Source organism: Notechis scutatus, chromosome 1 (genome assembly GCF_049901735.1).
Source record: "Notechis scutatus isolate UNSWTSFEM ecotype Mainland chromosome 1, rNotScu1.2, whole genome shotgun sequence".
Lineage (NCBI taxonomy): Eukaryota > Metazoa > Chordata > Lepidosauria > Squamata > Elapidae > Notechis > Notechis scutatus.
In genome coordinates this window covers 236,452,661-236,468,963 of record NC_142009.1, presented here as the reverse complement: position 1 = coordinate 236,468,963, position 16,303 = coordinate 236,452,661, and the positions used below count along the sequence as shown (strand labels likewise).

The following is a 16,303-nucleotide window of genomic DNA, read 5'->3' as shown; positions in this document are numbered from 1 at the left end:
TGAAGCTTTGGATAAACTAGACAGAGAGACAGACAGAGAGACAGACAGATAGATACATAGATAGATAAGATAGACAAATTTTAGTATCATAGATTAATAAATGCAACTTGATCCTGTGTATTTTTTCTCCCGCAGAACTATCTGTCAATTGCAAAGGGACTTCACTCTCATGTGGCTCTTGCATGATTGATTTGCATGATATTTTTTTTTCAGTACGTCCGTATGTATGTATAGATACAAACCCCCCCATATAGATATAGATAGATATCTCAATCTCTAGCCAGAGCTAGCCAAGGGCCGGATTGCTACGCTTCCTTTATTAGAGCTCGACTACTTTTTCCGCCTGGATGCATTGTGCGCTGGGTGGGCAGGGAGCCGCCTCTGACCTCACCTCAGGAGGCGCGTGCCGTGACGGGAGCCGGAGCAAAGAGAGGCGTGTGAGCGCGGCGAGGGCGAGCTCTGACGCGGTCGGCTTCACGCGAGCTCTCTGAGGCGCGCGAACTTTCGTGAGTAAACCGGGAGAACCATCAGCAAAAGGCGCTGCGATTCCCGCCAGCCACCAAAGGCGGCGCTTGAGCTGGAGCTGAAAGAGAGAGGGGAGGGGGGGAAAGAAACCTCCACGGACATCCTGGTCTGTACCACTTGAAGGAAAAGCCGGAGTGGAGGGAGGGGAAGCCAAGAGGCAGCTAAGCCGGAGGACTGGCGGTTTCTCGGGAGTTTCAAGGCAGAGGCGGGCAAGAAGCAAGGGACCGCAACGGCTCGGTCGCTCGGTGAGTGTTGCTGCCGCCTTTCTCTCCCACCCACCCCCTTCCTTTCTGGTTTGCTCGTTGATGCAGATGGGCTTTCCTGGGCAGGCTCGGCGTTATGTGCAGAGTTCCCACGTTCGGCGCAAGGACGGGTGGCCGAGTGCCCGAAATTGTTCCTCCGATCCGGTCTACAGGGTAGTCGCGGTTTCCGAGCGCAGGAAGGGGTTGGTTGCAGCCCCCCTTCCTGCGCCCGTTGCAGCGCGTTGACTTGCAAGCCGGCGGGGCTCGCCCACCCACATTTCTCGCTCGCGTCCTCTTCCCTCCTGCAGACTTGCGGGATGAAGCGGCCGGATTGAAGGCTGGTGCCCGCGATGAACTGCCCAGTTAATCCCGAACGGCGTGAGGAAGGGCGTATTCTGTCGGAACTCCGCCGGAGAGATCCCCTCCTCCCACCGTATCTGTTGCATCATGCCCATCCTTGCCCTGGAGGCCGGCAGGGTCTCTGTCCTTTACTACACCCTCCCTTCCTTGTCAGCAAATGCGCGGCTTCCTTGGAGAAACTGGAAAGTTTGAATGGGGCTCGGCTTTGCCCCCAAACCATAGGAAGCCGGGAGTTTCCTTGGCTTCCTAAGAATATTATCCTGCTGCTGCTGGTGCTATTCCTCCAGTCTTCTCCCAGCTGGTGGCCTCCCACTAAATTGCTCTGCCACCTCATCATTCCCAACCAGAAAGAGGATAAATAGTAAGAGTTGTACTGTAGTTGGCCCCATATTTGAAGGGCTACTTTCCATGCTAATTTATATTTGTGGCTTTGCCAGATTTTTTTTTTTTTTATGTTTTCCATTGGGAGATGTGGACAGAAAAGAACATCAAAAAGTGCTTGGTGATGGAGGAGGAGGAGGAGAAACATGGAGGCTGAAATGGGTAGGGGGTATAAAAACCTTGCCAGTTTCTGCTGCTTCATCCTGCAGTGATTGAAAGTCTGGTTGTAGCATTTACTCAGCACTGTATCCAAAGTTCAGTGGGGCTTACTGCCAAGGGAACATATAAGTTTGGAGCTTAAGCTGTCCTGGGACTTCACAGAGATAGCTTCTTAGTTATCTAGCCACAATCTAAAATGTGTTATATGTCCTTTGATAGCAGGACTCTTGCTTGTCCCTGTTTAAACCTTTCAGGGGTGGAGTTTAGTTTAAATATGCATTCACTAATCCTGAAGCCTTTAGTGATGGAGAAAAGGTAACTGAATTTAAGCCCATTTAAAAAAACGGATATTTCTCTACCAACCTTTTTTTCTACCAAACACCTGTAGACATCACACTACAGGGTATTTGAAACTGCCTGAATGACACTTTTAAGATGACACATTTTAAAATAAAAGACTGGCGTTTTCTATAGTGGAGCTTTGCCAAAACTGACCAGCTAAAAAGTTTACAATGTGTCCTGCTTACAGAAGTAATCTATCCTTTAATCTTCTCCCTTTTGATGTACTCTCCACTATCTTGGAAGAAAACATAGTATGTTCTCCCCACCCCCCTCTTCTCACATTAACATGGAAACTGCAGTCTTGCCTGGTCTGATAAAACAGCTTGCTTATTCATTTATGTCTTCATATTAGAAACAGCAAGATATAGGCAGTACATAGTGTAGCCAGTGAGCAGATTAGTGTGTCAAATTTGCTCATACACCTTTGGATTTAGTACTCACTTAGCTTTCTTTCCATTTAACGTTCTCTTTACAGAACAGACTTAGATATTGTCCCTGATTACATTATCAGAATGAAAGGGTTGTGAGTTGGGAACTTATGAAATCACAGTTTCAGTACATCTGGAGGATGCAAGACTGGAGCACGGCAGTCAGATTGTCTTGGCTAGCTGAACTTTAGTGTTCGGTGTATACATTATTCTGATCTTAATAGTGCATCATGGCCTCAATAGAAATCAGGCTCTAGTTGATCTTCACAGATCAATTCCTGGTCTGTACTTGGAGAGAGGCATCCTGGAATGTCCAAAGTTATAGGCTAGTCAAAGAAATGTGGGGAGGGATCTCAGAAGTCTTCTGTATTGTTGCCAAGAAATCTGCATCAATACATCCGTATAAAGCACCCTTAGTTGAACTGGAGTCAAAGGCACCATGCTTTTTAGTCCATCTTGGAGACTGGGCATTCTGAAGTCCTTGTATAAAATTGGCACTTTTCTTTTTTTTGTTTTATTTCAGATCTTTCGTAATCTGTTGAATTCCTAACTAACACCTGTGCTTACCCAAAGGGTCAGTTTTGGCATTTTGCTCCTCTGCATTTTCTTTTTGCTTTTATTGGTGTTGTCTGTTCAGATGTATAATAACATCTCCTTGATCATCTGCTCTTTATTGTGACATCTACTGGTTTAGGATCTAACACAAAATGTTGGCAACCAACTACATGACAGCTGTGCAGCCATGAGGTAGTGGTAAATTTTGTAGAAGATGGCAGGTTAGTACTCTTAGTTAATGCTCTTTGAACAAGGTTATTCAAGGTTATCTTACATCCTTGCCCTAAGTACCTCATAGAAATGAAGTGATGAAATGCACATAAAGTTCCTGATTTCTCTCGGTGAACAATCAGATACTAACTTGATTTTTCTAGCTTAATACGTTTCCTTTCCAGTTTATTTTTGCAAAGCACACAGCAAGTTCCTAATAGCATTGTTCAAAAGGAGAAAATAATGACATCTTCGACATTATGAGAATATTCATCCCTAAAATAAAACAAAAAATCCCTTTCTAGCAACCCAGTGAGCTGAATTAGATTGAAGTAATGATTGATTTGTCATTGATCTATCAGCAATTTCAAACCAGGTGTTTCTTTCTACTTCATCTCCAGAACTTGTTGTATTATCACATTAGCACATATTCTTAGTTTTGAGATTCTTCTTTTGGTTTTTGAGCCACATCATTTTTCTTATTTCCAGATTTCAAATTGAACACTTCGGTCTTATCTGTGATTGCTGACTGTCATCTACTTGTCAACCAATTAAAAAAAACCACCTACGAAGTTTTTCCTGAATTGCAGCTGATAGTATATGAACATCATACATAGAACCAGTTATCTGAGGAGCCAGCTGTCCCCAATTACATTCACCCACACAGGGTATATGTTTCAGGTGCCATCTGCCAAGGACTTACACTTGGCTGATTCTAGGAGGCAGGGCTTCTCTGCCATAGCACCAGCCTTACAATATAATAATCCCCCCAAGTGAGGTTACCTTCTTCCTTATTATAGTTCCATAAATCCCTCAAATGATGTGACCCAGTGAATAAAGGAATTGGATTTTAGAATATGCCTAGATGTATGATTTGTTCAAGAATATAATCAATTTTCCATGCAACTGCATAACCGAGATTCTTTTAAAATGTTAATGACTGGCTCCAGACATACTTATAGAACAAAGAAATACATAGCATGCTTTAAAACAGTTCTTCATGATGGCTGAGGAATTCTGGGTATTGAAGTCCACACGTCTTCAAGTGGCCAAGGTTGGGAAACTGTTCTAAAGGTTACAGAACAGTATTTAATGTTTGATAGGATAGTTGTTAATTTACTAACTTAGGCTAAGATTCATTGTCACCTTTAGTATTTCAGAAAGCAAGGTTCGCATTTATGTATTCCATTGATTTTTCTATTTTGAAGTGTTGTGCTTGCTAGTGGAAAAATTGGTTTTCTAAACCTTTTAAAAGTCAGATAATGCAGAAGTAATGTGTTCTGCCTAAATTGTGTTGGTTTCCACTATATACTCTAGTTTTGCTGAGTGTTGCACAATGTTTCATTTTCAAGGAAGCCAAGCAGAGGGGGAATATTTGAGCAACAAATGAAAGCTAATAACTGAGAAAACAGATCACAAATGCAGAGAACAAATTAAGTTTGGTGCCCTGCATACATTGCATGGCAGAACTGTTAAATATTTATTAAAAATCAAATAAAATGCCACATATATTAACAGAAATAGGCTTCAAGGAACGATCATATTAAAAGTGTTTGTTGGGTGCTAGTATTATCTGCAGCATATGAATAGGTTCACATAGCACATTCAGCCATGGCTTACTTAACCCTGTTTTTTTTTATATTGAGCTATTTGGCAGTTAATGCCAAACAAGCCCAAAAAAAATGTGCACCTTGAAAAGGACAAGCTGAAGTTCTGAGAGAATAGAAAGGTGTTTACAGGGTTTTAGATTAGGGAATCTGAATAAAAAAAACTAGCAGGGCTAGATTTAAAATTTGGGCTTGTACTTTGGTCTATATTATTCTTTATATATTTCTAAGGGGAATTTTATGAGAAAGTTTCCATATTGCACCATCCGTCGTCTTCAGAAATAACATTGCTTATTCTCTAACTTCAGATTTATATTCTCCAATTCTCTGATTGTACGTGTAGAATTTCCCTTTTGGATTGTACTTCATATAACCAGTTACAGTATTTCTAAATATTAAGTGAAAAGAATAGACCATGAAGGAGGCAACTAAACCTCATAAGGAGATTGTAGGTAGATATACTGAGGGAGTGTAGGCAGTTCTGAGGGAGGCTGAACAGGAGCTACTGTAAACACTGTCTGATTTACCACCGTACCACATTATTTTTCCAATAGAAAATGCTGATTCTTAGATCTCTAATTTCTCATACTTCCTTTTTATGTTGCACTGTTAAGACCTGCTGTTTGAGAAGGAGGAAATATTTTAGGCAACTTGACTATTTTGTATTAGCATTTTACTTTCCTTGTGACAGGAAGTGCTGTTTCGTTGGCGTATATGGGTAGACCAACCAAGCCATTTATTGTCTTGAAACCTTTATTTTGTAGTCTTAATACTTGAAGGGTTTCACTGTGCTTATTCTTAGAAACTGATCTCCACCTCCATTGTGAACGAAGGAGCCTGTGTTTGTACAAATTGATGAGCGGGTTTCTTCTCACAGTACACTGCAATGATGCATCAGGAGTGGCTGAATGAGAATCGGATTTATTTAAGGATTTGTGTAGCCACCCATATTATGAACTACAGCCCTGGATGACTCACAAACAATAAAAACACTTAACAATAAACAACTATAATAAAAATTCCTGGCCCCCTGGGGGAATACTCTCCCACACATTAGCATACTACCTTGTTGAGTTCCTTCTGCCCCAGTGCTTGTGGGCGAGACCAGCTCTTCAAGGCCTGATGAAGATACAAAGAATATAAAAGAATGGTAATGTGGACAGACAAAAGGGGGAAAGAAGAATCACTGCTGCAATTAAGTCCATCCTCATTTTTCTTCTTTTTCCTTCCAGTTTTTCCCATTTTGGCCCACCTGTTGGCCTGTTCAAGTATTGTGTCCTAGCTATCCAGGAAGAAATGAAGGGGAGAACTTCTCTCCCCAGCCACCATCATCTGTTTGGGAGAAGACTAGAAAGTCAGCAAGGTGTTTAGAAGTATGGCTGGAAACTAATTACAAGTGACTTAGGGCAGGAAAAAAACCACATCTTATTTTGAGTATGTAGAAAGGAAAACATGTATGTGTATTCAATAGTGGTGGTGCAGAGAAAGAGATGTTGAAGATATATAAGATTGTTATGTTGAGGTTGATACATCTTATGGGATAAGAGTATGGGATGAAAAATGGAAGTTGAGAATCTAGGATGAGAGTTGAAAAAATGTCCTTTAAAAGTTGGCTTCATACAAGGCAGCGCTAGTATGTCGCCTCTAATAAATCCTTTAAAGTTTTTAGAAGTTTGGCTGGAGAATCATGATTTAATTAGGGCGATTGCTGAAATCCTAACAGGTAAGAACAAAGAGCAGCTTTGTGTTTTGTAATTCAGATACCATCTCTATCTAAATGTGCCAATTCTTGGGCAAGTTACTGGTTTTACTGCTATCTTTGAGACTGCTGCATCCTCCACTAAAGCTGGTTTGGACAGTATCTGTATCAACTTGTACGAATTGCCCATTGATTCAAAAAGGCTCAAGACAAAGATGGTTGCACAGTATATGCAGAGATTAGTGTGTGCGGTGCATGGATTGCATTGAGCTGCAGGATCATGTATTGTTTTTTCTCTGCAATGCAGTTTTGGTCTGTTCAGCACCTTCTATTCCGTAAAGGCTTTAGTTATATACAAAGAAACTGAACCATGATCAAGTTATATAATGTGGCTCTGAAATGTTGTATTTGATAGCAGGGCTAATCCTGTTCTTTGGGCAGTTTTTTTAAATCATAATAATCTCAAAGATGTATTTGTACGTGACATGTGAATGCAGCAGCTAGAATTATCTTACATTAACAGCATGTTTGGGGGATGCAGCTGGTGATATGCCAGAAGAGAGAATATAGAATTCGATGTATGGAATGACAGGGATTGATAACTCATAATTTTCCTTATTTGGAAAAAGGAAGACTAGATTTAAAACTACATTCTTCCCAGTCTGTTATATTTCTCTTCCTACAATGATGAATCCATTTTTTATGTGTCTGCCTTTTTTATTTTCCTTCCTTTTTGATTATCAGGGGTGTCAAACTCATGACAACATGTCATCACATGATGTATTGCAACTTTTCCCCCCTTCACTAAACCATTAGTTGTTGTGGCCAGCGCATGACACATCCAGCCCATGGGCTGCAAGTTTAACACCCCTGCTATATATGTATCTTTCCATGTGTGATGTTAATGCCATGCTGCTGAAAAAGTAATAGGCCTTATTCAAGCTGTTGTCCCACAAATTATCCAGACTTCAGGATGGTATCTGCAATGCAACTCTGGGATAAATACAGAATTTTGGGAACTCTTAACAGTAATTTCACACCTTCAGTTATAATGAATTTATTTAAGGTGAAGCCAGTGGTGGTTAGCTACTGGTTTGGCCCAGTTCTTCCCAGCTGGTAGCGGTGATGAGCAGCAGAGACTGAACCGGTTCCCTCTGCCACTGTGCTGTTGGGCCCACCTGCCCAACGGGCTCCCATACTCACCTATATCTTCTGTTTTTGAAGCGCAGCTGCTTTGCGCGGCACAGAAGAGTGATGCGCGGCAGCTGCTGAAGCAACTGGGGAGAGTGCAGGCTTGCAGGAGGTGAGTTGGAACGTCTCTGCGCCTGCACAAAGTGCATGTTTGGTGCATGTGCGCATGCAAAGTGTATGCACTAGAGGTGGCATTCAGCAGGTTCTGACCAGTTCTGGAGACCCAGTAGCAGACATTTTGAGTAGTTTGGAGAACCAGCAAATACCACTTCTGACTGGAGATTTTACAGTATCCTTTCCCTGCCATACTCACCAAGCCACACCCACAGAACCAGTAGTAAAAAAAATTGAATTCTACCACTGGTGTGCATGTACACAAAGCGCACCCACTAAGCCACACCCACCGAACCGGTGGTAAAAGTTTTTGAATCCCACCACGGGGTGAAATCTCACAAATTGAAATGCTTCTTTTCAGGTTTCTTGTGATGTGGGTTGAGATGGTGTTCATGAGATAAGCTGCTAGATGATCCATATGGCTTATATCAATTTTCCCTCCTATTTCTTTCTTAGCTTTCTCTCAATCTGTCCCATTGTTGAGGGCCAATAAGGGCAGCAAACTGAGAAGGGTGTTTCAAAATGCTTAGTTTGTTATAATTCAACATGATTCTTCTCTAGTAGACTTCCCAAAGCATCTCATGTCTATGAATATGAAATAAGATTGCATGTTTGTCATTCTAAAATTGAGTGGATATAAAACATATTTCTGGGAAGTGGTAAACTAATAGATAACCATTTAGAACCCAGAAACTAAGATCAGAGCTAAAGATGACTCTGAAAGTGTTCATGGTTTATGGCTACTTCCATTTCCCCACTTTTAAGCAAGCTCCTATCTCTACTACTTTTAAATATTTTCATGTTTCAGGGATCATACTGAAACTCCTATAAGTCAATAGTGTATAATGGGAAAAAAGTTCCCTCCTGTTTTTTCCCCCCAGAGAAGCATATGACTTTCACAAATTTTCAATAAATGCCCTAGATTTACTTTTGGGGAAGTTGGGAGAGTTAACTCTTTTTAAGCTTGCATATGACAGTTTGCTTGCATGTGGTTGTTCTGGAATATGAAGGTTCCTGGATTTGGCAATGCCAGCCAAAGAACTGTTTTGAGGGCTCCTTCCTGAATGGAAGGAGATCACACCTCCAGGAAGACAGTATTTCATAATACAGGGACCATTATTGAGAAGGCCTGATTCTGATGGGCTTCACATGGAGGATGCAGGCCCACTTTTCTGCCCCAGAATTCTGGGAGTTGAAGTCCACAAGTCTTAAAGTTGCCAAGTTTGGAGACCTCTGTTCTAGCAATATCTCCGTAACTGCTGGATTTGCACACAATACTGCCATGATTTACTAGTTTCAGTGGCTGGATTTGCAAAACCTGTCACATTAAGACTTAGTCAAGGCAGGGTCATGTGTCCCCTTGAAAGCTTCCCAAATAAAGCTGTTTTGTTGTGTGCATATAGCAGTGATACCCAGCTGTTTTAAGGGGAGAGAAAAAGCTATTAGAGTCTCCTGCAACTGGGTCTTGATTCTTGCTGACTTCATGAACATGTCCCTGAGGTGTTTTTGGGAAACAACACTCAGAAGTGATTCAGTTCTGCTTAGCATTTTGAGATCAGCCAAATCAGCTGCTCCACCACCTGGTTGGACAGAATCTGATTCTGCAAAAGCATTTTTAAGGCTACCTCAAGGACGCCAGGAATGTCATATCTATAAATCCTGACTTGTACTCATGGTTTCAAGAAAAGAGAGAAGGGGTTTTTTCAGAACGGTATATCTCTTTTACATGTTGCATTGAGAGGAAATGCTAACCCAAGCAGATTTAAGAGTGTTTATTCTTGGCATTCTGCAGGTAAACTCAAATTTTCAGACTGAAGGACTCCAAACCATTAGCTTTCTGCTAGGGAGCATTTAAAGTGTCAGAAGTAGCAAAATAGATTAATTGCATGGTAATTTTATGTTTTGCAGACTAAATAACAATTGATCAGAGGGGGATATTTAAATGGTATTTTAATTAATGAAGTTCAATTTGCATTTTGTGATATGACCTGAAATCTTCAGTAGGGATTTAAACAGACTGAACATAGACACTATTTACTGCTGTTTAAGTGACAGCAAAAAAAAAAGATACTTCAACATGCTAGCACAGTAGTAGGTGCCTAACCTTGTGATGTATGTCTAGAGCCTCCTGTCAATCAGCTATTCTATGTGCTTTGCATCAACTCTTAATCTAGGAGCAGAAAACCAAAAAGTTTAAAAACGACTCAATTTTTAAAAGCTCACTGAGGTATCGAATTGCTACTCAGTTCCTCTGAGAGGAATTGATTCTCAATAATTCATACGAAATTCTTCTAAAAATCAGTGGCTTGCTTGTGTAGGAATAGGCTCACCTTTGTGTTTCATAGGGAATTTTGTTGGGCAGAATAGAAAAATAATAGCTTATTTTCATTTCTCATGACTTGGGGCTGCTAATAAGCAGAGTCTTGTTGAAAGGCAATTTCCCTCGGTGTGAAAAACACAGAGGCAGGGTTACTCACCATCTTCACTTTTGCTTGCATAAATTGCCACAGAGCAAAACTTCCCTCATTCACAAGAAACAGGCTTTTGCAATTACAGAAATTAAGCTTTACACAGTTAACTGCTGGGCACCAATCACTTTCCCCTATCCCTGGTGGCACTTTAGTCTTGAGAGTAATCTTCCTTCTGTATTCTTATTCATTAATTAGATTTGATTATAGCTCCTATAACAACTGAGAATATTTGGATAGCAGTAGTGTTCCTTTGGCTTCCAGGGTACAGTATTCAGGATGAAAGACATAAAGATTTCTCAAGGTCCCCTGAGCAGTGTTTGCAAATGGGTTGCCTAATTCAGAGTTGCCAGAGAACATCCAGCAACATATCAGTCCTTCACCCTGTTCCATTAGCCTTTGTTTGCTATTCACAGAACAGGATAGTATGAACATATTCAATGAGGCAGAAGCTCTCGCCTGAAGAAAGGAACCTCATGGGTAAGCATCTGTGAAACGGGAAATGGATGATGCTTGAAAACTGGCCTTCACACCTAGAGATGAATTGCCATTTATTGTGTGTGTGTGTGTGTGTGTGTGTGTGTGTGTGTGTGTGTGTGTGTGAGAGAGAGAGAGAGAGAGAGAGAGAGAGAGAGAAATATTTTATATGCTTGTTTTATTTGGCATTCATTTTCCATCTGAAGATGGTACATGGTAGTGCCAAGAATGGGCAAGCATACTCTTCACACACAAAAAAATGCGATTAACTAAAGTTTTCTTTCCCCTGCTACTTAGAGTTTGGCTGTGGTTCTATCAAAATTAATGACTTCTATCTTCTTGAGTCTATAAGATTCACCATAGAGGGAGATGCTACTGTCAAGCTAGAGGTGAACATCATAGTAAACTGTATATGAAGATTTATTATTTATTGGATTTATAAGGCTGCCTAAGTTCATAACGCTCAGTTGGAATACAGCTGTAAACAGAATAGTAAAGCAGTAAGAGATGCGAACTGTGTATGTCCAAAAATGGCAATTCCTCAAATAGTTAAAATTCTATTAGAGCTCAGCACTCATCCTAGCCCAAAACCTGGGGGATTAGCCAGAGCTTCTGAGACTTTGTGAACATTATAAGGGTAGGTACAATGAGAATCTCGGGCGGGGGGGGGAGGGGTTTGCTGTTCTACTACAGGTTTGTATGGGCACTTTTTTATGGAGTCAGTGGCTTTGAGCTAGTCTTAATTCCTGGAAACTACCTGCCTTCTTCCTGGGGCCGAGAGTAAAATGACTGGCCAAAGGTCACCCAGTTGGCTTTGTTTCTAAGGCAGGATTAGAACTCACAGTCTTCTGCATTCTAGCCTGGTGCCTTATCTACTACACCGAACTGACTTTCTTACTATTGGAATTAAAACCTTGACAATAGAGTTGAGGGAAATGACAGACCTACAAGCCAGCTAGGATTCCAGGTACTAAATCTTTGGTTTCTGTATTGGCAAGAAACAAGGTTGGTCTGAGCAAATATTCAGGAAACGCCATTCACGTTTCCTCCAAGAAATTTCTGCGGCAAGTGAAGATTTTCGTTAGTGTGATGGATATATATATATATATATATATATATATATATATATATATATATATATATATATATATATATATATATATATATATATATATATATATTTCAAATCTGAAAAATACGTTAAAAAACACTTAAGATTTGATACCACAATTTTTATTTTTATTTTTTTTGCAAATTCTCCAAAGCTTGAGAAGAGATTCACTTGGTAATGTTGTTCTAGGAAACAATTCTCTGAGGCTGCTAGAAAATGTTGCTGCCAATCCAGAGGATATTTCTCCTAAGCAGAGCTTTGAAATCTCTCTTTTTCCAGTGAAATAGCCAACTTTGAGCAAGACCTGTATGTTGCTATTCACTAATGGGAATGAATAGAAACTTTTCAAATCCACAGGATGCTGCCATGGCTTGGCTGTGCTGTATTTCCACTAAGTAATGGACAGAAACAGGCTGATCCATTTCTCCTCTCCTCGGTTTCTTTGCAAGGTTTTTTTTTAACAGTTGCTTTTAAAGTTGCTTGATGTTTGTGTTAAAACATAGACGGTGCCTGTGTTCTTTTTGCCCACAGAATAAGGTGTTTTATCTATTTTTAAAACCCAGTACATTGGCATCTGAATAATTGGTGACACACAGACACTTACTGTTCTTCAGTCTGTGTGTTAAATCAGTATTAAATTTGCAAGCCTGAATCAAGATATCTTGCTGCTTGAAGGCTCATCCCTTAACCAACATTTTAATCATTCTTGTTTTCAGCATTCAGACATCAATTCCTCTTTATGTCTCTCTTCCCTTACCTATGTTACTGCCACAAACAGTAGCCTTCAGCCTGAATAACTGCATTCTGCCAAATGAGCCAGCCTAATTAGCAGCCTAGTTTAACTCTTCAGTATTTCATCAATTAATTACCTTTGATCATTTATAAATAGATAAAAGACGTTTCTGTTTAAATCCCACCTTTTGATTTCTCCTTTTCTGAGGTAGCTGGCTGCTTTCACATTTTCCCAGGTGAATGTGCATATTTTAAATTAAGCCCTTTTGTTCCCTTTAACTGGGAGCTAGGGCTACATTGTTTCCAATTGTATGTTTCAGTGTTCCTTCTTCATTAAAACAAGCAATGGACATGCTACACCTCTGTTAAGAAAGGAACATGTTTCCTGATAAATGTTTTGTCCATGCAAGCCTTTTTAAACATACCACATATAAAAGTATTCATTGTTAACCTTCCCCAACTCCAGCCTTTGTTGGTGATTCAAACCAACAAAATTGACAACCCAATAAGGATCTATGTGTGTGAATATTTTAGTTCCCAATCTTATCAGGTTTGGTTAAGAAACTACAGGAAACTACCAAGTCTGGTGGCTGCTCTTCCTGAGTAGGTACAAAAATTAATTAGGGATTTGCACACATATTATTAAATATGAAAAAGAATTTTGTTTATATTGTTACAAGACAATATTCTGATTTAGATATGGTTATGGACAGCCTGATGTAGATGCAGTATACCAATGGACTGAGGGATTTATTATTGTGTTGTGTTGACGGTTGCTTCGAGACTGCTTGCCTCCTGGATACTTTGTGCATCCAATTAACTGCTTAGCTTTTGCCAGCTCTCTTGTAGAGTAATGGAAAGCAAAACAGTTCAGGTTTCTTAGTCACCTGGTCTCTTCTCATTTACTCTGGGGAGAGCAAATGAGTGAAATTTCCCAAGATAGTTGGAGAGGGCCTTCATTGGACAATCCCACAACTGGATAAATGTAATTTCTGTGGTTGACAAATCCAACTACTAATTCAGCAGGTCTCTGGCTATACAGTTGTATGTTACAACTGTAACCTGTCCTTGCCCCCAACTGTGGCAAGATTTTGCAATGCAAAGTACATTTCCTTTGTTCTTGGTGTATCAGCACCTTCTGACCTCATGATTTCAAATTTCTCTTATATTACCCAAGAGCGAGCTGTAGATTATTGTTACACATGACTGGGTTTTTTAAAAGTTTGTTTGCCGTTGTTGATGGTTAATCTTTCTGTTATCAGCGGGCCAAAATTGAAGGCTAGTTTTGCATTTTGCTTTAGATTCTTATGAATTGCAGAATGGGACAAATGGCATTTTTTTCCTTATCTAGAGAAATAATGTGGAGGCAGAGCAGTTTATCCAAAGTAAATAGCAGAACGTGAATATTCACTTCTTAGATGTTATCCTGAAAATCATACCGTGTCCAACATGAAGTGGATTGAGAGGTTGCAGTTTTTCAAGTTTATTGTAGAACAAACTGGATTTCTTTGAGAGACTCATAAAACCATATCTTTCCTTTTTATAGGTCTTTGCATTGTGACATAATTTCACAAACTCTTTCTACAAAGAATATGAAAGTCTCCGGCATTGCTAGTCTTGGTAGTCCTTACCTTAATTGCCTTCTGAAAGATCTAAATCAGCAGTAGATAATCTAATTTGGACAATATGTCAGTAATCAGCTGTGATTATGAGTGGCTGTACCAGAAGCAACTATTTTGCCAGATTAAATGGAGAAAAAAAGTACAAGAAATGCAGGGCTTTAAAAAAGGCAGTCCCCTTGAAAATTCAGTCTTTGAATTTTGTAATGAGTCACGAACAGGTTACCTGAAATGGCATTCCAGAAATAGACCTTAATATAGCATTGGAGAGATGGAAAGCACAGGTTGGGCCTATCCTATGGCCGGGTTTCCATATCCACCTAATTCTGTTTCGTATATGTGCCACATCTTAGCTATCTATACCCTAAGTACAGCTCTTGTTATCTTAAAAATGGCTAGGTAAATAATTACTGGAGATTAGTGTATCATAAATATATACTTAGCTTTTTAAAGAATAACCAGAACAGTCTTTTTTTCATTACAGCTTTCTTCTCACTACTATGGATGCCAGAATTGTTTGCTCATCAGACTACTTTCTGCAGGATGGCATTCCTCAAATTTCTATAATTTTGAGTATCCTCTAGGATGGGTGTCAAACTCACGACATCATGTGACATTTTGGGACTTTTTCACCCTTTGCTAAACAGGGCATGGGTGTGGCCAGCCATACCCTTGGGCCAGGAGTTTGACAGCCTTGCTCTAGGACTAGGTCTAGGAATAAATGTGTAAATTATTTTCCCTTTATTAGCCGACAATGTAGAGTCTCTATTCAATTGACCTTGCCACCTGATGACTTCATGAACATATACCTAAGCAGTTTGCTTGGCAGTAAAATTGGTTTGCTGTTAACTTCTTTTAAGAAACTCACATTGCATTATTTTTTTAAAAAACAAGGGTAATTAAAGGAGGATATTTCTTTAATGGAGTTAAGTGCTTGTTTGGACCATTTGGCAGCTGTAATGGGTAATGTAAACTTAGGAAACCTGTGAGCCAAAATTGATTTACAAAATGATTGTATTGTTTTATCAGTAGCTTTAATGGGACTGCGACCTTCCATTTTAGAAACTCTCATATATGCTAGGTAGATCATGCAGTTGTTCAAGACAGAGGTTTCTAGGCAGCTAGATAAATGGATTTATACAGCTAGTCGACTAGAAAAGATTTTTTTCATGGATATACTGTACAGAAAACAAGTAGCAGGAGGTTTGGGGCTTGAAAGCATAGATTCATATCCTGGTCAGGCTCCAGTGAGATCAAATCTATGCAGACAATAGATCCAAAGAGGAGAAAGCTAAGAGAGCAGAGAATTATCTTGAACCTATACAGGTAGAACAGCATATGCGTAGGGCTGTTCCTTGCAAGGTTTCCTGAATATTTAGAATTCCTGTACGTATAGATTTCTCACAGATTTCACAATAAGCATATTTGTTTTCTTTGAAAGTAGGCAAAAGCTGTTTCAGTAACTCCTTAATACAATATTTGGTTTTGCTTGAAAATAAATGTAGCAATTTTTACCATTTGTAGAAATACTAATGCAAACATTTTCTGTGATTCATCCAGTGAAAATCACTTGTCCTTCCTATCTGTAGGTTTAATCTGATTTGAATATAGACAATAACATTGGTGGAAACTGTTTTTTTCATTATCTTTTTACCCTTTCAGTCCCCATATTTTTTCTAATGTCCTTTCCCAGATTCAGGAGCCTGACCCCAGTTCTTGAGCTTCACTGGGACCAAATCTTTATAATATACAGTAGTTTACAGAGAAGTCTGAATCTGGCTCTTTACGTTCTTCCTTACATGGTTGACAATTTAATACTTTGAAGAACACAACAAGTCTATTAATAAATCTTTACATTTAGTTAATAGTTGGATGATCAAACATTCTTCCCAGCTGATATTCAGGAGCTATTTCCAATTATTCACATTCTCTCTCTCTCTCTCCCCCTCCCTCCCTCCCTCTCTCACAAACACACTAATTTTGTTTGGATGCTTACAATTGTGGATATATACTATCCCATAACCTCCTACTTTTAACACCATCCCTTTTCTTTACTAGTTGAAATCTCCCTGCAAGTACCACC

The 16,303-nt window shown here is 39.7% G+C and overlaps 1 protein-coding gene across 5 annotated transcripts in view; it reads left to right on the top strand.

The window, feature by feature from the left end:
- Positions 1–410: 410 nt before the first annotated feature.
- SLC25A22 (solute carrier family 25 member 22) overlaps positions 411–16,303 on the top strand; it is a 75,722-nt gene continuing 59,829 nt past the window's right edge. Inside the window, exons 1-2 of one of the 5 annotated variants that reach the window (XM_087950803.1) lie at positions 411–770; positions 7,738–7,811. The gene's annotated coding sequence lies outside the window, so the exon portion shown is untranslated. Of the gene's footprint in view, positions 771–1,402; positions 1,489–7,737; positions 7,812–10,689; positions 10,762–16,303 lie in introns of those variants that run through there. The other 4 variants (XM_087950801.1, XM_087950810.1, XM_087950809.1 and 1 more) reach the window with 4 other exon arrangements.